Genomic DNA, 7500 nt, shown 5'->3' on the forward strand with positions numbered 1-7500 from the left:
AAAGACTCGATGGTTCACGGGATTCTGCAATTCACACCAAGTATCGCAGTTCGCTACGTTCTTCATCGATGCGAGAGCCGAGATATCCGTTGCCGAGAGTCGTTATGAATAATAGGAGATTGCATGGCATCCCAAGCACGCACCATGTCTGGGGTGATGGGAGCATCGCTCTCTTGTTCAAGTTCCTTGGCGCATTCCGCGCCGGGGTTCGTTGTGCCGCTGAGAAGGCCCGAGCGCTCTAGGCGCCCGTGCGATCCCAGCGTCGAGGGACGGTGGGAAAAGACCCACCGCCCCTATTGAGTTTTTTACGAGTTCTCTGGTCATTCTGCTATGCAGGATTCGACAATGATCCTTCCGCAGGTTCACCTACGGAAACCTTGTTACGACTTCTCCTTCCTCTAAATGATAAGGTTCAGTGGACTTCTCGCGACGTCATCGGCGGCGAACCGCCCACGTCGCCGCGATCCGAACACTTCACCGGACCATTCAATCGGTAGGAGCGACGGGCGGTGTGTACAAAGGGCAGGGACGTAGTCAACGCGAGCTGATGACTCGCGCTTACTAGGAATTCCTCGTTGAAGACCAACAATTGCAATGATCTATCCCCATCACGATGAAATTTCAAAGATTACCCAGGCCTGTCGGCCAAGGCTATAGACTCGTTGAATACATCGGTGTAGCGCGCGTGCGGCCCGGAACATCTAAGGGCATCACGGACTGTTATTGCCTCAAACTTCCTTGGCCTAAGCGGCCATAGTCCCTCTAAGAAGCTGGCCGTGGAGATGTACATCCACATAGCTAGTTAGCAGGCTGAGGTCTCGTTCGTTATCGGAATTAACCAGACAAATCGCTCCACCAACTAAGAACGGCCATGCACCACCACCCATAGAATCAAGAAAGAGCTCTCGGTCTGTCAATCCTTACTATGTCTGGACCTGGTAAGTTTCCCCGTGTTGAGTCAAATTAAGCCGCAGGCTCCACTCCTGGTGGTGCCCTTCCGTCAATTCCTTTAAGTTTCAGCCTTGCGACCATACTCCCCCCGGAACCCAAAAACTTTGATTTCTCATAAGGTGCCGGCGGAGTCCTAAAAGCAACATCCGCCGATCCCTAGTCGGCATCGTTTATGGTTGAGACTAGGACGGTATCCGATCGTCTTCGAGCCCCCAACTTTCGTTCTTGATTAATGAAAACTAAAAGGGCGAAAGAGCCCAACGGGAACGGGGAAGGCCAAACAGTCGGCCTAAAAAGCTAGCAACAAACCCAACAACACTAACAAAAGGAGTTGGATGGTGGTAGGAGACCGTTGAGCAAGTGGAGAAGGGAACCTCCATGAGTAACCCACGGCAGACTGAAAACACCAGCAAGATAGGGAGCAGCTTGGCATGGGTGATATGACCGCCTCGGTTCAAGGAATGAAGGCGCATCTAGTAGAAGGAGCATCTTGAAGATCCACGCAAAAAGTAAGTTGAGGGAGGCGGATGGATACCAAAAGGAGAAGAGAAAAGCAGCAATCGGAGGCACTTCGGGGCACCAAAAAGGAGGTGGGTAGTGCAAACACAAAGCTGCAGCATGAGGGAACTACAGGTGCGGGAAAGACCGAGACCACAGACTACAACTAAGGCGAAGCAGACAAACGGGAGGCTGAAATAAAGACATGTAAGGAAATACAACCAGAGCAAGATCGTAGAAGCCACGTAAAACAGAAAATAAAAGAAGGGAAGCAAATATACAAGGGGATGTAACAACATCGAGTTTGCAGCTGGAGATCCCAACAAAATGAAGAGCCCAAAAACACGAAACAGAAATTAGAATAACGGGGAACGCCAAGGCGATCGTGGGAGTAGTTCCAGCAGCGCGAGGATGGAATCAGCATCAGCAGTATGGGGTCTTGGAGTCGGTTTCGGGAGTGATAACCAGCGGGAACCATCGAGTAGCCACAGCAGGCAGGTCCGGAACCATCCAAAGTCGAAGAGAACTCCAGCAGTAGTTGGCTTCTAGGGAGGAGGAGGAGAGTGTATCGGACGCCGGTGTAGAGCAACAGTAGCTACGAGTGTAGATGTAGAGGGGAGAACCTCCCTATTGGCCATAATAGATCGGGAGCCGAGGGGCATGGGCGGTAGATGCCCCAATAGAAACTGCGGCATGGGGAAATCCTTGCGCCACAAAACAGGAGAAACAAAGAAAGAAAATAGAGGCAAGACACACAGCAAAAACGTAACAGCAAACCCAAGTTGCGGACGCGAAAAAAGGGGGGGAACCCACTATAGTAAATGAGAATAAAACCCAGCTTTGTACCTAAGAAACCGTGTACAAGGCGGAAGGTCGACCTAACGGGAAGAACCAAAGACCAGAGAGAGGGCAACATGCAAATATCTTAAACCTCCTAGTTGTTTTTTTTTTTTTTTTCCTTCTTTTTTCCTTTTTTTCCTTTTCCAAATTTTTTATTTTTTCCGGATTTCCTTCTCTTTTTTTTTTTTTTTTTTTTTCCTCCTTTTTTTTTTTTTTTTTTTTACCCTTCTTTTTTTTTTTTTTCCAACTCTCTTTTTACCGCACTTAAAGCCGGGAAGGCCAAAGCAAATGTGAAAGTACAACAAAGAGGGGGTTACCACGAAAGTGGTAAACGGGTAAGCAGAAAAAAGGAAGGTTGAATAGCCAAAACTAAGAAACAAACCGAGTAGAACTAAGAAAGACAAAGCCGAGTACGCAGATGCATAACAAGAGAGCAGAAGTGGCGGGGTAGAGCAGCCGCTTGCAACAAACCGAGTAACAACTAACATGATGAACGGGGGTGAAGCCGAGGGCGGGAGGGGAGACTACTGCAGCTGGTTATGTTATTGAGTGCAAGAAGACAAGGAGAAACCAACCAGAGCAGAGGTAGGTCGTACGTGACTTCGGGAAGAAGCACCCCGAGTGTTATAAATTTGAACTTGTAGAGAAATCCGTGTAGAACGTAGAATATTACCAAAGGAAGACAAGAATACACCCAAGGGACATGGAGCAAGTCCCCGATATCGTCATTCCAACGGGGAGCATAAAGTATAAATATGGGTATAGGTTTTTTTTTTTTTTTTTTTTTTTTTTTTTTTCTCTTTTTCTCACCCCTTTCCGGTTTTTTTTTTTTTTTCTTTTTCTTTTTTTTTTTTTTTCCTTTTTCTCGAAGCAAAAGAAACCAAATACAGAGAGCTCTAAGGAGAATCACCCACAAGAAGTAACAGGAACAAGAGGGGGGGAGGGAGGTAGGTTACGCCAAGGTAAGCATAAAACCATAGCAATCAACAAACGGAATGAACCTGCACCAGTAGAGCCTAAGGGAAAGCTTGGGTGACAAAATAAGGGAGTCTTCGAGGGGCGGGTCGGGATACAACTACCGGACGAAGAAGTAGCAGCATATGACCAGCCGTAAAGAGGAAGTTGCGGGGTGGCTTCGGTAGTGATCAACAACCTGAGAAAAACGCAAAAGACAGTTAGGGGTGCAATGAAGGTGGTATAATAAACTGAAACCCAAGTAGAAGGCGCAGGTTCCCAGCTGAAGCATGTTGAGAAGCAGGGGAAATATCCAGATCTGAAGGAAATATCAGTGGAAAGAACATAGGATTAGTAGTGAAGTAAAGGAGAACAAAACAAGCACATCATGCGGGAACCGGTCGCCTAACAAAGGCAACAGTGCAGCAAAGGCCACAGAAACCGAAGAACAGAACAGGGAAAAGCAGTGGGGCAGAAACATCGGACACCAACAGCAAAGCACGAGAACCAGCATTTGCAGCAGAAGCTCCGTAACACGAGGGCTGCCTGGCCAAGGAAAACCGAACCCGAATCGGAAAGAGGCCGGGGAGGTTGGCATGAAAATTTTACAGATGCAGAGTATGATGGGATTGTAACCTAGAGAAGTAATAAAATCGAAAGTGTGAAGTCTACAAGGAAGGGACATGAAAGATGGAACTTGATAAACCCCATTTCATCTGGATGCGCCTGTTTCTAGGGTGGTCCCGAATAGGGGCCAAAGAGACAGCTTTGTCCTTGATTAGTTTGGTGAGATGAAATAGCATAGCCGGAGCAAAAAGCTGTTTATTGCGAAAGAGCACTTCATTCCTTGTAGTCCAAATAATATGACAAAGAGCACCAAGAGCAAATCTGGCGATCTTGTGTGCAAAGGAAGGACCACCCAAATGCATTTTTGCCCATCTAATGAAGCCATTCCAAGGTCTAGGTCTCCATTTCAGCAAACGGTTGGAAGCCCAAGTAGCAGCTAATTCACTAGTGATAGAGCAACGGAAGAATAAGTGATCTACCGAATCCGGTGTGTTATGACAGAAAGCACAAGAACCCTCATCAATTCGTCGGTATTGGAGAAGCAATACTTGAGTGGGCAAACGATTGTGGGAGGCTAGCCACATAATGAATGAGTCTCGCGGCGCAATAGCTTTGTCCCAAATGAATGTATGCCAATGAACAATAATGCCTTTCGGCCTAATATGATCCCAAGCCGAGGCCACGGAGAAAGTGCCTGTGGAATGTGCAGTCCAAATGAGCGAGTCTTCTCTATTTTCCATCAAAGGAGGTCCCGGATCAAGCCATGGCCGAATGGCATCAAGGACAGAAGAAGAAGGGAAGGCTGAGATAAAAAAGTCTCGAACGCCGATCATACGAGGGATCCCGGCTCGATAAATGTCCCCCGGCGTGAAGAACCCGTGAAGAGGACTTTTGTCGTGCCAATGGTCGAACCAAAAGGATGTTGAATGGCCATTCCCGAGCTTCCATTTAAAGAGTAAGAAGGAGTCTTGACGAAGATCTAGGATTTTCTTCCACGACCAAGAACATATGGTGGGTTTAGGCGCGATCCAAAAATTTGATTTACGTATAAAGTTAGAGTGAATCCACCTACACCATAGCGACTCCTTATCGGTGAAAAGAAGCCATATGTGTTTTAACATCAAGGCTTTGTTGCAATCTATGAGTCTGCGTATCCCTAAGCCCCCTTCGCTCTTGGGGAGACAAATATTGGCCCAAGAAACTTTGGCCCCGCCAACTCCGAGATCGGGGCCCCTCCATAAAAACCGACGAAGAATAACTTCAATTCTATTTAAAACAGATTTGGGGAGAGTGAAAACACCCGCCCAGTATGTATGGATGGCGTGTAGAACAGATTTCAAGAGTTGGAGACGGCCGGCATAGGATAAATAGCGTTGAGCCCATGACCGTGCTCCGGCGGTGATAGCATTGACTAAGATATTACAATCGGTCTTGGAGAGTCTAGATGAGATAATGGGAACTCCCGGATATCGAAATGGAAGGTGTCCTTGTTGAAAATTCAAAAGGTCCTGGATTTGTGAGTGTAAGTTCAACGAGCCACCCGAGATATAGAATGCACTCTTATTGGGATTCGGGTAGAGGCCCGACCAACTAGAGAACAGATGCAGTCCATCATTTAGTAGTTCTATGGATGGGAGATGACCTTCGACGAATAATAATACATCATCCGCAAAGAAGAGGTGGGAGAGCCTGGGGTGCTTGCATCTCCGGTATGGCTTAAAGCCGGGGGTAGAGGACTTGGCCCGAAGAATCCCCGATAATACTTCCATCACCAATGTGAAGAGATAGGGCGAGAGAGGATCGCCTTGCCGAATACCTCTTCTACTAGAGAAGAAACCATGGAGTTCCCCATTGATGGCCACCGAGAATTTGGGCGTCGAAACGCATTCCATGACCAAGCCAATGAAGAAATGCGGGAATCGAAAGGCTCGGAGGACACGCTCGAGGAACTCCCAGCTAATCGTATCATAGGCTTTACGTAAGTCCACCTTAATAGCACATCTGGAACTGTAGAGAGGATGGTGAAAGTCCGCAAAAAGTTCCCGAGCGATCAAGATATTATCCGTGATTCTCCTTCCTTTGACAAAAGCCGTCCGAGATGGTGATATCGGCGAAGGCAAGAGGGCAGCCACTCTATTAGCCAATAATTTGGTAATGCATTTGTATATTGTATTACAACAAGCGATGGGACGGAAGTCATTCATTGCCAATGCGTTGGGGGATTTTGGAACAAGTGAAAGAATGGTCGCATTGGTTTCCTTTAGTAGGTGGCCGGTCCTAAAAAAGTCCAAGATGGCAGAGGTGATGGAGGGACCAATGACATCCCAGGACGAAGTAAAAAATTCCACGTTAAAGCCATCGGGTCCGGGAGCCTTTCCTTTAGCTAGGGAGAAGAATGTGGTCCGGACTTCTTCCACGGTAACGGCTCTAGATAAGAGCTCCATTTGATCAACAACTAGGGTATGAGATAGAAAGCCGCGAATCTCATCAATATCCGGCTGAATAGTATCGGCATTTGTATTGAGGAGCGCTTCGTAGTAGTTAACTACATGAGAGTTTACCCGACTTGGCTCGGTCAAGGTTGTTCCGTCCAAAGTAAGTACCGATAAAATACGATTATGTAATCTCCTCTTGTTGACGAAATGATGGAAATAGGAAGTGTTTAAATCACCCTCTTGAAGCCACTTAATCCTTGATTTTTGCCCGAAAAAGGATTCCTCTTGTAGTCTAAGAGAAGCAAACGCCCGAAGATGCTCAAGTTCACGGTCCGCCGGTGGTTGGTTAGTGGGATCCCGTTCTAACTGTTCTTGAATCGAAGAGAGGTCAAGCCCGGCTTGGGCGGTACGTTCGGAGATATCTGAGAAGGAGTTCCTGTTAAGTTGTTTGAGGCGGTATTTGAGTAGCTTAAGCTTAGCGCAAACAACAAACATGGGAGTACCAATCAGCGGAGTAGCCCAGATCCGAGAGACTATGTCCTTAAAAGAAGGGTGGGTCATCCAATAATTGAAGAATTTGAATGGTTTTTTTGAGTTAGGAGGCGGCAAAATTTTTACAACCATGGGTGTATGGTCGGAAATACCAGGTGCCAAGAAAGTAGCCTCTGAAAAGGAGAAGATACGACTCCAATGTTCGTTGATAAGGACGCGATCAATCTTTCGTTGTTTACGAAGCACACCGGAGGATGTACTCCAAGTGAATCTGTGGCCCACGTATCTAAGATCTTCCAAGCCTGCATTAGAAATGCAATCTCCAAACTCATCAAAGGCGGGAATCCAACTGTTGGATCCCCCCATTCTATCGGTGTGGTCCTTTATGGCATTGAAGTCCCCCGCAACTATCCAAGGATGTATACGATTATCGAGCCGAATTAAGTCCGCCCACAAGGATCGACGAGTAATAAAGGTGTGCCCCCCATAGGCAACGGAAAGGAGGCAAGATTGGTTCATCGTGTTCAATCGAGGCTGTGCATGGATTAGTTGGTCAGAAGTGAAGAGTACCAGTAGATCAACCACATGGGGATCCCATCCAATCCATATTCTACCAAGGGGAGAGTAGTCATAATTAGCCACCCGGCTCCATCCCGGTATTAATCCGCAAGAAACAGTAATAAAATTTGAGTCTTTGATCTTGGTCTCCAATATACCAATGCATGAGAGACGATGGTTACGAACCAAAGATCGGATTTCCGCT

The 7500-nt window shown here is 47.0% G+C and overlaps 1 non-coding gene across 1 annotated transcript in view; it reads right to left on the minus strand.

Annotated features, from left to right (window-relative positions):
- LOC125315790 overlaps positions 1–101 on the minus strand; it is a 156-nt gene extending 55 nt beyond the window's left edge. The window contains exon 1 of the ribosomal RNA XR_007199077.1: positions 1–101. This exon is cut by the window's left edge and continues 55 nt beyond it. This is a non-coding gene — a ribosomal RNA (5.8S ribosomal RNA).
- Positions 102–7500: the final 7399 nt, after the last annotated feature.

The sequence above is a fragment of the Rhodamnia argentea genome, chromosome 6, assembly GCF_020921035.1.
Source record: "Rhodamnia argentea isolate NSW1041297 chromosome 6, ASM2092103v1, whole genome shotgun sequence".
NCBI classification, from domain to species: Eukaryota; Viridiplantae; Streptophyta; class Magnoliopsida; order Myrtales; family Myrtaceae; genus Rhodamnia; species Rhodamnia argentea.